This window comes from Zingiber officinale, chromosome 6B (genome assembly GCF_018446385.1).
Source record: "Zingiber officinale cultivar Zhangliang chromosome 6B, Zo_v1.1, whole genome shotgun sequence".
Taxonomy (NCBI): domain Eukaryota; kingdom Viridiplantae; phylum Streptophyta; class Magnoliopsida; order Zingiberales; family Zingiberaceae; genus Zingiber; species Zingiber officinale.
Genome location: NC_055996.1, coordinates 96,573,885 through 96,591,330, shown reverse-complemented (window position 1 = coordinate 96,591,330; position 17,446 = coordinate 96,573,885).

Genomic DNA, 17,446 nt, shown 5'->3' with positions numbered 1-17,446 from the left:
TCCCACTGCCTAACATCCCAGTTAGGACTTTCTCCGTCTAACATCCCGTTAGGACTTTTCCACTGGCTTCACTCACCAGACTTTCCAACCGCCTAACATCCAGTTAGGACTTTCTCACCGCCTAACATCCCAGTTAGGACTTTTCCACTGCCTGGCTTCACGGACTTTCCAACTGCCTAACATCCCAGTTAGGACTTTCCAACTGCCTAACATCCCAGTTAGGACTTTCCCACTGCCTGGCTTCACTCACCAGGACTTTCCAACTGCCTAACATCCCAGTTAGGACTTTCTCACTGCCCGGCTTCACTCACCAGGACTTTTCCCGTGCCAAGTCTCCATACTTGGACCTTTCGCGTGCCAAGCTCCCTGCTTGGACTTTTCCAGTGCCAAGTCTCCATACTTGGACTTTTCCAATGCCAAGCTCCCTGCTTGGACTTTTCGCGTGCCAAGCTCCCTGCTTGGACTTTTCCAGTGCCAAGTCTCCATACTTGGACTTTTCCCGAATCAGGTCAACCAGGTCAACCTTGACCTAAGGTTGCACCTACAATCTCCCGAACACCTATTCTTGTCAAACATCAAGAATACAACTCTCTTCTCGTCAAACATCGTCAAACATCAAAACACAACTCGAGTCAGGTCAACTCGAGTCAGATCAACCAAGTCAACCTTGACCTAAGGTTGCACCAACACGTGCCACGTCAACAAATAGTCATTTTTGACTAGTGGGTTATACATAGAGTCTTGGTTTTCTCCTTTTCATACAACACACTCTGTACTACGAATTTCTTTCTATTTTTTATTTCCAAGCTTAATTTCTTGTACGAGGCTTCTCCGCCTCTGATGTTTTGTTCAAGAAGGAGATCTTCATAGTTAGGGTTGTAAACGAGCTGAGTCGAGTCGAGCTTTGGGGTGTTCAAACTTGTTTGATAAGGTAACCGAGCCGAGCCGAACCGAGCTTAAAATGAACCAAGCTTTTGAAATGATTGTTCAAGCTTGGCTTGATTTATTTTTTATAAGTTTGAGCTTGTTTGAAGCTTGGTTTGTTTAGATGTTATCGAGATCTCAATTCAAACTTGACTTGAGCTTGATTCGTTTAGATGTTATCGAGCTCTCAATTCAAATTTATTTGATTGTTTGAAATTTTTAGTTGTTTGATTGATTATTGAGCTTCATAATTTAAATTTATTTGTGTATATTATTTTATTTTATTATTTATTTAGTATATTGAAAAGAGTTTTATTAATGAATATGGTTCGTGCTATTGTTCATGAACATTGTTCACGAACGTTAACAAGCTGAACACATATGCATTCAAGCTTGTTTGTTTAGTTTAATGAGCTGTTCAAGTTTGTTTGTTTAATTAATCTTGTGCATATTGAACGAACATAAACAAGTTCTTATCAAGTCAAATACCAAGCTTGTTCACGAATGCTCGGTTCATTTATAGCCCTATTGATGCAGCGATAAGGAGGGACCTACCAGGCACGAGTCAATTGCCATGGTGTAGGTCAAAGTTAAGGTAGTCAACATCGGAGCTTACTCGAGCGGGAAGTGGTTATATCAGCCTATCGGAGGAATCACGGTCCAGTTGGGCATCTGAGTAAACCAGTGTCGGGTCAACCCTTCGATAGGAGAGTAAGTCGAGCGGGCCAAGATCCCGAGTCGTGCAGGCCACCCGTCCGGCTCGAGGTATGGCGTTGACATTTGTACACATGATGAACCGATAAAATAATAAAAGAAGAAAAACAGATAATTATAAGAGGAAGAGAAGACAAAAGAGAACACTCCATCCATCATTAAATAAGGAGAAGCCAAGATAAAGACACCTTCTGCCTACAGTTAATATCATTAAATAGGAGCATATGAAGGGTCACCAAGACATGTATAAAAGAGTATGATAGGTATGAAAAAAAGGCAAGATTGATCTTCCTGTGATCTTGGTTTCCTCTTCTATTGTTTCTTCTTCTTTTTCTGACTTGGGTGTCAGAGGGCCAACGCCAGGGACCCCTTCCCTGGTTTGGTTTTGTTTTGCAGAGAGGAGCGAGGTCTTCATCCAGTCAATGGAACTGCCACCTCCCTAGCTTTCCAACTTCACGCCTTCAGACAGGATCACTATTTATAGTGAGCCTATTTGCCTTGGACTAGCAATCATCTGATTGCCAACCAAGTAAGACTATTTGTCTCGTATTTAGTTTAATTCTATTATTTTTTTATTTAAATGTGTAATTGTGTTAAACTCGATTGTTTGAGAAAGGTATTGTCATTTTTATATTGTGCAGGGCAATTCATCCCCCTCTTGCCAGTTGTAAGGGACCAATAGGAGGCACATTGGAGGTGCCCTCACGCGGATAGAAATTGAAGTTAGAGGAAGTGATCAAGTTTGAGACTTTGGGGATCATTTTTGATGATGGAGGCATCTCAGATTAGTTTAGAGGTGCCTCCAACACTCTTTAAAAGAGTTATTCGACCATAACTTGAAAAAAAACTTAATTACGCGCTACTTTGACTACACTTTGTTACGCTACTACTCCAAGATATCCGATTGTTGCCAACAGACCAACATTGACACATGGGCCTATTCAGATTCTATATTTCTAAAGTGTTGGTAACGATTTAATGTTCTTGTACATCTTTCATACTTGCAAAAGGAAAATGTAGGTTGTTACACTTTCTCATTTTTCGTACTTATATTTGATTCCCTCTTCTGACGGTTCCGGAAGAGGTTTATAGTGGATTGCCAGTCTATATAGTATGAGAGATTATGGGTCTTGAAGTAATAGTCGTTGAAGGCTCCGAACAAAGTAACTCCTTGTGTTTGAATTATGTTTTTCTCTACTTAATTGTTTTTATTTTTTCACTGCATACTCGTATTTCAAAAGGATAATCATTTTTAAAATACACATGATTCACCCTCCCCCCTCTCACATGTGCACCGATCCTACAAGTGGTATCAGAGTTAGGTTGTTCCTAATTGGTGCAACTACCAATCGAGCAAAAGGGTTCTCTTATTTTCTTTTCCTTTAAGCCTAGTTCAGTTTTAAGCTTTTCGGTTTAGTTCAAATTGGTGCAACCGCCAATTAAGTCTTCTTAGTTCTTTCCATCTTCCACACTACAAATCCAAGACTTAGTCTTGGCTAATATTCTCTTTTATCTTCTTGTGTGTGAGTGCTAATATAAATGACCCAAGACAAAGGATATATTATTGTTCGTCCTCCATTTTTCAGAGGGAACAATTTCTCCTACTGGAAAAAAAGAATGGAGGTGTACCTAAAAACTGATATCAACCAGTGGTTTAGCATATGACGAGCGTATAAGGCTTCTAAAGATGAAGCAACTAGAATTCTACTTGAACCAGAAAGATGGAACCCAGAAATGAAGAACAAATCCAAATTGATTCCAAAGCCCTGAACACCTTTCAATGTGGACTAATCCAAGACGAAGTCAACCAAGTTAAACTGTTCGAAATACAAAAGAGCTTTGGGACAAGCTAATCGAGCTGTACGAGGGCACTAGAGACGCAAAGGTAACTAAACGAGATCTTTTGCTAAATTCATTATTGAACATTAAAATGTAGGGTCAAGAAATCCTAGTAAAAAAATCGCATTTTACTTCGACACAGGCCAATTGATTGGGCAATGCCAATCGATCAGGCGATCGATTGAGGGTTGTTTCTCGCGCGTGGACACGAGGGAGGCTGAATTGATCAGCCAATCGATGCAAGTCTCCCCAATCGATTGGTCAATCGATCGAGAAATGACCATTGTGCAGGATACAAGTTTTGGACGTCTAAGATCACTAAGATCTTACATGGCAATCGATTGGGAGCAAGTCCAATCGATTGGGAGCCCTAGAAGCGACGGGTATAAAGTCATGGCAAGCTTTCTTCTCCGCAGCGCTTACACGATTCTTCACTATGACTCATCGCCGGACTAAGAGCTTGGAAGAGAAGTATTGTTGCACTTTCCAAAGGGTCCAGAGGCATCTACAAGCTACAAGGGTTCAAGCAAGAAGGTTTTTCATTTGTATTATCTTGTATTTACTTCATATTTTGAGTTGTATGCTTGTGTGAGTTTGTACGAGGTTTCTCCACTTCCGGTAGTTACCGAGAATGAGTGTTTTTCTTAGTGGAGAGTGTGTCGTGTGTGGATCCTTAGATTAGTCACCTCTTTCTTGAGGTGGATATCAAGTAAATCCTCTTATTAGCGTTGTGAGTATTTTCTTCGAGTTCTTTTCCGCTGCACATCATCACGAAGAATCAAGACAACGAACGCGACGAGCTATTCATCCCCCCCTCCAGCTACAAATCGACCCAAACATACTTTTCTTGACTTTCTTGGGCATTTTTATTTTTAGGTATATACCTAAAATCCTTAGAGTTATTGTCTAAGCCATTCTATAACCTCCTATTCTTAGGAAGAGTTGTTATAGCATGATATGATATGATATGATATATATATATATATATATATATATTCCTTAATTCTATCATGTTTCCTATTTTCATGATAAATAACATTGAAATAATAAATATTAGACCCAACATACTTTTTATCATGACTTAGAGGAATTGTATCAATAAATAATACATTTGGTTTGCTCTTAAGAGCTCCCCCTTGAGTTGAGCTTCTTCCTTTGACCTTGGTCGGTTTCTTTTCCTTAGGACATTGACTCCAATAATGTCTTTTTTGGTTGCAAGAAAAGCACACAATGTGCTCCTTGTTTTTTTGTACAACAGGGTCAACTTCCTTAGGCTTCTCCTTGCCCTTTGGTGCCAATTGACCCTTCTTCTTAGTCAACTTCAGACACTTACTCTTGTAATATCCACTTTCCTTACACTCAAAGTAAAAAATGTGACTTTTATTATTTATAATTGAAATTGTTATACATTCTTTGCTTGTAGGGGTGGCACATGATTCTGCTTCTGATCCGAATATGGAGGCTTCTTCTTGATCTGGTGCCAAGGAATGATGCTCCCTCTCATTCCTTGAGGTGGATGCCTCTTCATCTTCATCCTCGGATGTTGGGCATCTCTTAACCTTCGAATCATCATCCATATGAAATAAAGAGTATCTCCTTTTGTCTTTATCCTCGTGCTCTCTTAAGGATGGATCAACCTCTGATTCTTCTTGATCCAATGAGTCTTCCTCTTTGAATTTTTCTTGACTTGATACAATGGAGGGGATTTCATGAATCTTTGCTAAGTTGCTCCAAAGCTCCTTGGCATCTTCATACTCTCCGATTTGAATCAAAATGCTGCTCGACAATAAATTGATTAATAATTTGGTCACTTTGTCATTAGTCTCTCTTCTTTGAATTTGCTCCTTGCTCCATTTGCTCTTGTTGAAGATTTTGCCTTTGTCATTTGTTGAAGTTTGAAAGTCTTTCATTAGAGCAAACCATTGCTCTATCTCCATCATGAATAAGTTTTTGATTCTTGATTTCCAAGAATTGAAGCTTGTAGATGTGAATGGTGGAGACATCCTCATGTCATAACTGAGTCCATCTCGAAAATCCATCTTGAAGCTGAGCTTATTAATGAAAATTTTGACTTTGTTGACTTTAGGCTTCAACTTCTTCTTCTTCCTCTAGCTCTTTGCCCTTTCTGGCGATAAGTCTGGTGAAGAGCGATCTCACTTTGATACTACTTGTTGGGACACTCCAGAGCTAGGGGTGAATAACTAGTCTCACTTTGTTGCAGATGATTTGTAGCGGATAATCTCGAAGCCAAGTTCCCCAATGCTAACACAATTATTTACTTAATATCTACCTCAAGATGAGGTTACTAATCCAAGAATTTAACCCTCTCACACATCCACTATCAAAACACTCATTCTCAGAAACACTCCGGAGGTGGAGAAACTTCGTACAAGACTCCAATACAACAATAAGAAAAAGAAGAAGCTAATACAAACAAATCTTACAAGATTTATAACATTGAAATCCTAGCTTGTTCCTTCTTGCTTGTTCACCTCTTGATCAACTTAGAAATGAAACAACACTTCCTTCTAAGTCTTCAAGAACTGGTGGTGAGTGTTGGAGAGAAATCTGTGAGAATCAGTGAGAAGAGAGTTGTCGCCATTTGAATCTTTGAGCACTTTTTATCCCGCGGTCTGCAACGGTCATACTCCAATCGATCACCTGATCGATTGGAGCAGATGGATCGATCATCTGATCAATTCAGAATGCCACTGTGCTCTCGTGGAAAACCGTAGAATTGATTGGGCGCCCGCCCAATCGATCCAGTACACGCATACTATGCTTAGCGAAAACTTGATGCCAATCGATCAACTGATCGATTGGGTAGCGCTCTATGCAAAGTCTTAATGCTCCCATCGATTGACCGATCGATTGGATTCTGGCTGAATTAGTCAACTGATCAATTCACTTTGTCTCTTCATGATGGCACTCCTAATCGATCCATTGATCAATTGGGCTTTAGTTCAATCGATCACCTGATCGATTGACCAACCCTAACTTACTTAACTCAAGTCTCGAGTTCCCATGTTCAACATTTGGTCATCCGTGACCTATTGAAACTTCTCATTACCTGCCATCCGATCAACTTTTACCTGTTGGGACTTCGTTGCCAAGTGCGCCACTATGTGAAAATCGTTAATAGACTTCGGATATTATCCGAAGTAATAGGTAATTAATTACCGAAGTAGATGCACGTGAAGTAAAAGGGTAAATTTTTTACTTCACCACACATTACCGAAGTCTATCACCGGTTCAAAATCGAACCGTTTTTGAAGTAAAAAAGTTCTATTACTTCATCAAGACCTATAAAAATACCGAAGTAAATGATGATATATTACTTCATAAGTTACGTTATTTGACGAAGTAAAATATGTATACGACTTCACATTTTTTTAATTTTGGTATAGTAAATGTTTTATTTTACTTCCGCATAATTTGACTTAGTCGAAGTATTTATTATCGTACTACTTCATCATAGTATAGAAGTAATAGAGCATATTTTACTACAACAAAAAAATTCAAATGTAGCAAAGTAATTGATACGAACTACTTCCCAAATTTGATCAGTAGTGAAGTAAATAGTTTCTTTAACTACACCACTATTTAAATTTATAAAAGTCTTTTGTGTTGTATTACTTCATCATTTATTCGTACCATCGAAGTAATTGATAATATTTTACTACAATATAATTTTAATTGACCAAAAGAGTATATGACCACACAATATTAATATTTTTCACTGTCAAAATTAAACAAATATATCATAAATATGTATCAAATACAATCCAAAAGTGTATTCATAAAAGACACGTATAACCATAACTCAAAATTTTTTGTATCAAAAAATCTCTAAATACAATCCAAAATTTGTATCGTAGCCTACACTTAAGCACCTATATAGAAGTAGACGAATTCGCTTCATTCACTTCTGACTTCATCATACTGAGATTAATCGTAATACTGTTTATTTTTTGATGTTGCAAACTGAAACATAAATAGACGATATTTTATAAAGAAGAAATTCACCTTCATCTCCAATTTGGGATATTTATCTAAGACTATCTCTTTCATGTATCGCATTATACAATATCCACATTCAACACCACCTTTTTGTTTTAGATTACCCTAATCAAATTGAAAATGTCATCAATAAGTTATAATCCAAATAATAAGAATTATTAACTGATGTCTAAATCATAGTCACAATACATACCATCAATTGTTTAAAACCAAGTCCTTTTGAAATACCCCTTGATGCATTGTATAACTTGACCCCACTACATTGTAAAAAATAGAAAGTTATTTTTTCAACCTCTTATGAATTTAATGTATATATTCACAATCAACATAATCTACTACCTACTTGGTCACAATAGTTTGCCAAACATGATCTCGGTTCCTATTACTCAAAGAGTCCAATAAATATATCATATTCTTATCTTCATTAATCATAGTCAGAATCCAATGGTACCTAGACAAATGAAAATATAACATTGACTAGTATGTAGTAGGAATTGATAAATAATTAAAATCTTACCAAGTATTGTATGGAATGAAGCAAATACTATCTCTGTTTGATGCTCTCAACTGCTCAGCAATATGTTGTGACAATTTACTGCCTTCTTCGCCCACACCACATGTTGGTATGTGACCAGGATCCACAAATGAAATATACTTAGCTCTATTTTTTTTCTTCAAATATTTGTAAAGGTAACTGCAAGATAATTGCAAGGTAATGATAAAGTAATGACAAATCTAAATATACCCCATGTAAACCAAACAAAAGTATGTGAATAAATATTGCAAACGAAGCATAGCATTTGAACAAATATTGTATTTAAGACATAACATACCCCATGTAATCAAAATTTGCCTAGCACCTATCTCTTTCATCTCCATAAAGCACAAGATATCTTCTCTTAGCAACCATACACTTTTAGGACATCCAAACATAGCTTCATCAAATTCTATGTGTATACTCTCATCTTCCGGCATCAATTTGACAACATATGAATAGATATACTTGCATGCCATCGGTAATATTTTTTCAATTTCCTTGTACTTATCCTGATGACGATGAACATCCAATAGAGCAAATGATTGTGGTTGCACATTCTTCTACAATAATTTAAAATATTCATATGAGTATTCAAATGATAATAAAGATTTTTTTCAAATACCAATTATTCATAGAAACTGAAAGTACCTTTTTCGTTGGTAGAATTACCAACTCTTTAGGCCAAGCAACAATTGCTCCAACAGCATCATTGACGATTGTTGGTCCAGACCGAATTGGGATTGGGAGCTTTGCTCCTTCATCTATGACAACATCAATAGATACCTTGAAATTCTCTTCCCCAAGTGGAACATGAAGAATCAATATATCTGGGCCTCCTTCTAATAGTATTGTGTCGTACGCCACCACATTTTCATGTTGTTTCACGGCCAAGTTACATTTTCTCCCCTTTAAAAATAATAAAAAATTGTATATAAATATCTGAATTTGAAAAAAAAGAATCAATTTGACACAAAATTGTGAAATATATAACCTCCAAGTTTGAAGTGTTGCATTCATAAACCTCCACATCATCTCTCCATTTTGGGTTGTTCATGTTTGAGGACTTGTTCGATATCACAGCCTCACAAGTTTAATCATTAATGACCTGAGCAAGTTGAGCCTTCAATTTCTCTACTTCAGCCTTCAAACTCTTATTCTCTACCAATTGTTCTTTGAAGTTGCCAGTCGAATCCTTTGGGACTGATTCCCTATTACTTCTTGCAGTTTTAAAGTAGAGTTGGGGTTTTACACATCCACCCACACTTCTAACCCGTCCATAGTGTTCCCAGTTGCCTAAGGCAGTAGTTAACACATCATTCATCCCAGAAGATTTGAACTCTCCTTTGACCTTCTTTTCCAACAAGTCATCCTACAATTTGGGATGTAACAAATCAATCTAAAAACTCCAATATTATTTATCTAGGAAATTTTAAAATTAGATAAAACTAAACATTTATAATTTTCTTAGCGACTTCTGCTGTCTCCATATTTGTTATATTGTCAGATTTGTCCTCACGAGCTTTACGCCAAAGCATTGATCTATCAACTTCCTCATTTTCAACAATTAATTTTTTCTCCCTCTATAATTCCAAAATTGACCAGTTAAATAATATTGAGTAATTGCTTGAAAATGACAAATAAAATGCTCTATAGCTTACCAATTCGACCTCCAAACCAATGTAACCCTTGCGAGACAGTCGATGATGATATTTATAATGCATTGTCCATTTTTTTTTGCTTTTCATGAATACCCTACATCATTATATTCTTGAATTAAGTATGGAAATAATCTGGAAAGCAAAAAATTAACACCATGTGAATTGCATAAATAATCAGTACAACATTGAGCAGGTTGAACAATAATCAGTACAAAAATATAAAGAGGTTGAACAAAATTAACATCATATGGAAATAATCTGGAAATAATCAGTACAACTCTTGATATCAATCCATCTTATTTATACTCAGCAGGTTGAACAATAAGGAAGGCAGAGAAAGCATAGTCATATCAACATAAGTCATAACAGAAAAGTTATGTTACAATTCCAGAAAAGTTTGGAATTTCAAGAGTATTTGATAACATATGGGATCTTGCATCAAAGTACTCGTGTTGAAGTGAACATTAAGCATATTTGATAACTCATGGGAACTGCTTACAATTACATTTGTTAAAACAAAAAGTAAATAAGAATACGTCAAATCATCACAAATCTGATAGCAAATTCAATTAAAGTAAGTATCTAGCCTTTCCCTTGGGAAATATTCCTACTGAAGCTACTAGATATGCTTAGATGGTTTTGTTTCTGCAGTTCACTGAGAGAGGACATATATACTTGACTGTCCATCTTACTGAAGAGGTGATGAGTTCATTGAACATGGAAACAGAATACCACACAACAAACAGCGAATAACTAGTGGGACAGTAGCTACGATTTTGATGCTAATTGAACACGAAATATGGCTGACAAATGTTGGCATTTGGTCTTTCATTATGATCAGTTGGATATCCCTAAGGTCATTCTTTTGGTAAATCTTGCAACTTCTTCAAAAAAGAACTCTTCTAGTTCAATGGAATTTGTCTCAACTATAATCACAAAGCCACTAAGAGCAAGCATGCTCCAAGTATATCTGCAAAGGGTTATGGGTTGTGGAGATGGGGAGCTGACATGAATCGTAAGATAAATAATAAGGAAGTGCCACTGAATTTTCTGGGGAATGTAATACCCCAGCATGTTTCCATCTTGGCCATGACAGCATATGTGATCCAAGCAGCATGATAAGATTTCTACTAGAAGTGATAAGATTTCTATTGTCTTCTATAAAAATACCTAATTTTTGAGAAGTTCTTCTAACTGTTGCATATTTGATAACTACATGCCACTTTGAGCATTACAGATGTCCACAAGATGCAATCCTTCTAATGTTTAAGATGAACATAAAAGAAAACATGACAATATTCATATGACATACCTCCCATGATGGATGAAGTCTCTCATCTACAAATGCTTTCCAAACTGCTTTTGGGATTTGATATTGACCCGGTGGAGAACTTAATTTTTCAGGATTGTCTTTATTTGGCCAAACAAATCTACTAGTGAGTTTATTTTTGAAATCTCTCCACTTTTGAGACGTTGAACTCATCACAGCAGCCTCACTTTATGGTGCTAATTCGAACATATTATGCAATAGAGAGTTGGAATATTAAAGAAGTCAATGACAATAGATTAAAGAAGGCAATTATACAGCTAACTTGATTTGGGATTATATGTATATATTAATCTTACCGAGATCTCTTCCCACAATTTTTTTTTATATTTTCTGGAACAATAGGCCAAGACTTTATGTTGATTGTCACCATGGTTCTACCAATAGAGCCGATGTATGATTGCAATGCCTTTCCATTTACATTGTATAATGGTCGTCCCATGTTATCATAATCAATCTTTGCTTTCTTTCTCCATCTTGCAGCTGCAGTGAGTTTACACATTGATGTAGGCCCTCACTTATTTTTCTGAACATCTACAGAACGTTCTTCTCCATCAGTAACTCTATGTAACTTTGCATCGGCTGCTCCATGTAACTCCATATCAGCTACTCCCTGTATCTCCTCAACTACTACTCTCTGTTTTTTACGACCCATCGTGTATTGTGTGCATAAGAATATAAATAAAACCAATATTAAAATATGTACAATAGCATAAATATTTATAATAACAGTAACATAAACCTAACATATATAATTACAATAACACAAACATAAATAAATAACAACACAAGAATAAACATGACATAAAATTGCATAACATAATTTTGTAAGGTGCATAAAACATCCTTTCTTATTCAAAACATAAACATGACATAAAAATGCAAAACATTATTTTTTCTTTTTTGTGACCCAAACACCCTCAGCTTCTGATCTAAAGTATCTTTCATGAGCAGGAATGCAATGAGTATCAACATCATCAATTGGTCGAGAGTCGGGAATACTACGCCAATCATCATCATCTCCCACATAACATCTATTTGGAACTGGGAGAACAATTGACCACCCATTTTTTAATGGGTCATCAATATAAAAGACTTGGTCGACTTGACTTGCAAGCACAAATTCATCATTCTTGTGTCCCCGTTTGTTCAAATTGACCAAGGTGAAGCCACATTCATCGTTGTTGATTATTCCTTTGTCATTTGCAACCCATGCACACTTGAAAAGAGGAATGTGAAATTGATGATAGTCTAATTCCCATATTTCTTCAATCACTCCATAGAAAGACACATCAGTTAGCAAGAGATTCTTATCTTTAGCACTACAGACAAGCATGGTGTTGGCAACTAAAGAAACTCCACTGTTTTGGCAAACTCTGTCATCATCTCGCGCCTTTGTTTGGTATAAATTACCATTTATCACATAACTATTATACTTAAGGATTTGTACACGTGGTCCATAGGCCAACCATGTTAATGTTGATGTCGTTCCACCATTGCAACTGTCAATTTCAACAGCCACCTAGCATGTAGTCAAATTGATTATGGTGATTAAAAACAAAAGTTACAAATTATTCACCACAAATGATAGTAAAAAATCGATGAATCTAATATCCACCTTTGCACGAAACCAGTCAATAAACCTCTTGTTGTGAGCATCTTGTATCCACCTTTCATTTTTCTCTTTTTTGGGAAACATTGATTTCAAGAAAGTTTTATGTTCACTGGAGAAATATTAATATATAAATTTGTGTGAGAGTAGATGATCTCTATTATGTGTTGGTGCAGCGGAGGCCGGCAAGAGGGGGGTGAATTGCTGAAAACAAAAATTAAACTATACCCTCCTCGTACTTTCAACTCAATTAGTGCAATAGTGATAAATTAATAAAGCAATAAAAACTAAATAAAGAAATACAGAGAAGATCAGGATTTTAACCTGGTTACAACCATGAAGGTTGTTAATCCAGGGCAGTAGAAAAAGCGCAGTAGAAAAATTCTCCTTCTCTGAAGGCGGAGAAGCCTTTTACACTTTGGAAGCTCAGAACTATTGCTAGGAAACACTACACAGTTGATTGCTTGAGTTATTATTGAATTCCTAGCTCCAGGGGCATTTATATAGGCCCTGGAAATCTTATCCCGAGAGTCCAAGGCGCCTCCAACAGGGTTCAAGGCGCCTCCAACTCGATCTGCGGATAAAACTTTATCCGCAGCGCAAACGGTCAAACTGGCCTGCTCAAGGCGCCTTAAACAATCCATTCAAGGCGCCTTCAATGTGTTTAAGGCGCCTTCAATGTGTTTAAGGCGCCTTCAAGGTTCCTGCTACAGTAACTTCCAGCCTCTTTTGACTCCTTTTCTTCTTCACTTTGTCTTCCGAAGCTCCGTTTGTTTGGGTGATTTCGGCCAACCGAAATAGGGCTCACCCGAACCCAATTTCCGGCCTTCCTCGAGCAGCCTTCCGTCCCGGCTTAACGTCCCTCGAACGCCGTGCACGCTCTTCACGCCCACCGGAGTACTCTTCCGCAGCTCTCTCGTCCTTCGGACGCACCGAGCCCATCGGCTCCCTTCCCGTGCCGTCCTTCTCGCTAGCTGCGTCTTCCGCTCGACTTCCTGTGTTCCTAAGCTCCTGCACACTCAGACACAGGGATCAAACACAGCAGGACCTAACCAACTTGGTTGATCACATCAAAACTACCACGGGGTCCAACAATCTCCCCCTTTTTGATGTGCATCAACCCAAGTTCAAGTTAAGGTTAAAATAGACATAAAAAGTAATTTTAAAGAAAAATTACTAAACTAACAAGTTAAGTATAATTTTTGCAATTAGTAAAATTGCAACAAAAAATAGAAATAGAAAAAGAAATCTAAATTTTAAATTTTTTCTAACTCCCCCTAAACTTGTACTTTTCTCTCCCCTTTTGATCACAGCAAAAACGGGGTTAATAAAAATAGAGAGAATTATCCAACAATATGTTACGTAAAATAAATGGTTCAAAAATATTCCAAGTAAGAATAAAATTTTGAAAAATTTTCTAGGTAAAATTTTGCAAGTCAAAAAGTTTCCACAAAAAAATTTTCAAGTTAAAAAATTTTCCAAAAAATTTTAGTAAAATGAATTTTTGAATTTTTCAGAAGAATATTTTAAAAAAATTCTAAGTTAAATTACTTTTTAGAATTATAGAAAAGGCTTTTAACTTAGGCGAAAATAATAATTTTTTTTTTATTATTATTAAAACAAAATTCATTCTCAAGTTATTGTCATTTCTCTAACCTTATTATGATATCTAAATTTCCACTTTAGTTTATCATAATTTTTTAGATTTAAGGAAAATAATATTAAGTATGCGAAAAATTGTTTTGACAAAATAATTGATAAAAGATCTTTTGATAATTCGTTCGACAAATTATTTTGTAACTCACAAGAATCTTTTGGCAATGTTTTTAGTTTCAGAAATTCTTTCAACAAAATAGTTGGTAAAAAAATATTTCGAAGGTGTTTTTAATTGGAAAGATTCGTTCGACAAAATTTTTTCTAATCCAGAAAATTCTTTCGAAGATTTAATTTTTAATTCACAAAAATTTTCAGGTACCTTCACGATTAATGTAATTAATTGTTCAGAAGGTGGAGACCATACCTGACTTACCTTATCAGCTGTTGATTCTCCCCCTGTCGAGTTGCTTTCTTCCGAAGTCTCTTCCCCTTCATCGATGCTCATATGGGATGAGCTTTCTGTGGCTTCAGGATGGAATTCGGCTGTTGGGGCTGTTGCGGCATTTACCTTGGATTCGGACTCTTCATAGATCTTTAAGAACTTTTCCCAGAATTCTTTTGCGCTATTGTACTCTCCGACTTTGTCGAGATCTTCATTTGGTATTGTGGTTAGAAGATGAAATTCAGCCCGCGCATTTACCATCGACTCATCACGTTGCTTCTCGTTCCAGAGGTATTTCTCGAGCTCTTCTCCGTTTACTTTCTTTGGTGCTTCATAACCAGATTTCATTATTAAATAAATACCAAAATCAGACTTAAGGTATACATCCATTTTTTGCTTCCATGAAGCAAACTCCCCCTCGAATGCAGGTGGGTAGTCACTGGCTCAGGCCATCGTCTAGATCTTCGTGCTTCAGTCGGCAGTTAGTCCTTCTAAGGCGGTCCGGCTCTGATACCACTTGTTGGTGCAGCGGAGGCCGGCAAGAGGGGGTGAATTGCTGAAAACAAAAATTAAACTATACCCTCCTCGTACTTTCAACTCAATTAGTGCAATAGTGATAAATTAATAAAGCAATAAAAACTAAATAAAGAAATACAGAGAAGATCAGGATTTTAACCTGGTTACAACCAAGAAGGTTGTTAATCCAGGGCAGTAGAAAAAGCGCAATAGAAAAATTCTCCTTCTCTGAAGGCGGAGAAGCCTTTTACACTTTGGAAGCTCAGAACTATTGCTAGGAAACACTACACAGTTGATTGCTTGAGTTATTATTGAATTCCTAGCTCCAGGGGCCTTTATATAGGCCCTGGAAATCTTATCCCGAGAGTCCAAGGCGCATCCAACAGGGTTCAAGGCGCCTCCAATTCGATCTGCGGATAAAACTTTATCCGCAGCGCAAACGGTCAAACTGGCCTGCTCAAGGCGCCTTAAACAATCCATTCAAGGCGCCTTCAATGTGTTTAAGGCGCCTTCAAGGTTTCTGCTACAGTAATTTCTGCTACAGTAACTTCCAGCCTCTTTTGACTCCTTTTCTTCTTCACTTTGTCTTCTGAAGCTCCGTTTGTTTGGGTGATTTCGGCCAACCGAAATAGGGCTCACCCGAACCCAATTTCCGGCCTTCCTCGAGCAACCTTCCGTCCCGGCTTAACGTCCCTCGAACGTCGCGCACGCTCTTCACGCCCACCAGAGTACTCTTCCGCAGATCTCTCGTCCTTAGGACGCACCGAGCCCATCGGCTCCCTTCCCGTGCCGTCCTTCTCGCTAGCTGCGTCTTCCGCTCGACTTCATGTGTTCCTAAGCTCCTGCACACTCAGACACAGGGATCAAACACAGCAGGACCTAACCAACTTGGTTGATCACATCAAAACTACCACGGGGTCCAACATTATGTATGCAGAATTATAAATAATACAATTCACTTATATTATATATGGAGATACTTCTTCCATATTTTCTAGTACAGTCAAATGTGCTTGCTGCAGATCAACTTGTTGCACTATAATTGGTGTGTTGCATGCTTGGAAGCTAGAAACATTTGCTTTTGGGTCTCGAATTGATTGTGGGACCCCAATAGGATCAACGCCATTAAGGTAGTCCGAACAAAACTCAATTGTTTCTTCTGCTAAATATCTTTGAACAATGCAACCTTCATAATATTTTCGACTACCTACATAACTCTTAAACACCTTCATGCATCTTTCAAATGGATACATCCATCTAAAGTAAACTGGTCCACATAATCGGACTTCTCGAACAAGATGAACTGTTAAGTGAAGCATGACATCAAAGAAAGATGGGGGAAAATATTGCTCCAATAAGCAGAGTGTAACAACCAAATCAGATTGTAGCTTATCTAACTTGGCTACATCTATAACCTTGCAACAAATATCTTTGAAGAATAAGCATAATCTTATGATGGCATATCTAACATGTTTTGGCAGCGCATCACGTATGACTATTGGCAGGAAATGCTGCATTAAAACATGACAATCATGGGATTTCAAGCAAGTCAACTTCAGCTGATCCATGCACACAATATTGTTCATGTTTGAAGAGAAACCTTTCGGAATTTTTATATCCTTTAATGACTTGCACACTTATAACATTTCTTTTTTTGTGAAAGAGCACGCAACAAGAGGAAGATATGTTCTCTTCTCTCCAACTATAGGTGTTAATTCAGGTCTAATTCTCACCTCAACCATGTTCATCTTTGCTGCCACATTATCCTTAGTTTTTTCCTTTAACATTCATCAAAGTATTAATGGGGATGTGCATAACATTGAGACAATGCCTAACATGCAAGTGTTTCCAGTAAGGAATATTAAAAAAAGACTGACTTCTTCTTCCAACATTTTTTGAAATTTGTTGCTTCTAAATCTTTTTCATCTATATTGACTTCCAACTTATTAGCCTTTGCATTTTTTCCCTCTGAAACTTAGCTTCTTTCCAAACTCACACCTTATGTCAGAAAGTTTGTCAAACAACTTAATCCCAGATAATGGTCTAGCTGCTTCTCCAAGTTCTTCCATGTCATTAAACTCCTTCATTGCCTACGATAGGGATGAAATCGTGATAGGAATCGTCTATGGCCAGCAAATGACATTTTCTTCCCATTTTCCAAGTGCTTTGCATAAGTATCTTCTCCGCATACTGGACAAGCATAATAACCATGTGTAGTACATCCACTAAGGTTACCATAGGTAGGAAAGTCATTGATGGT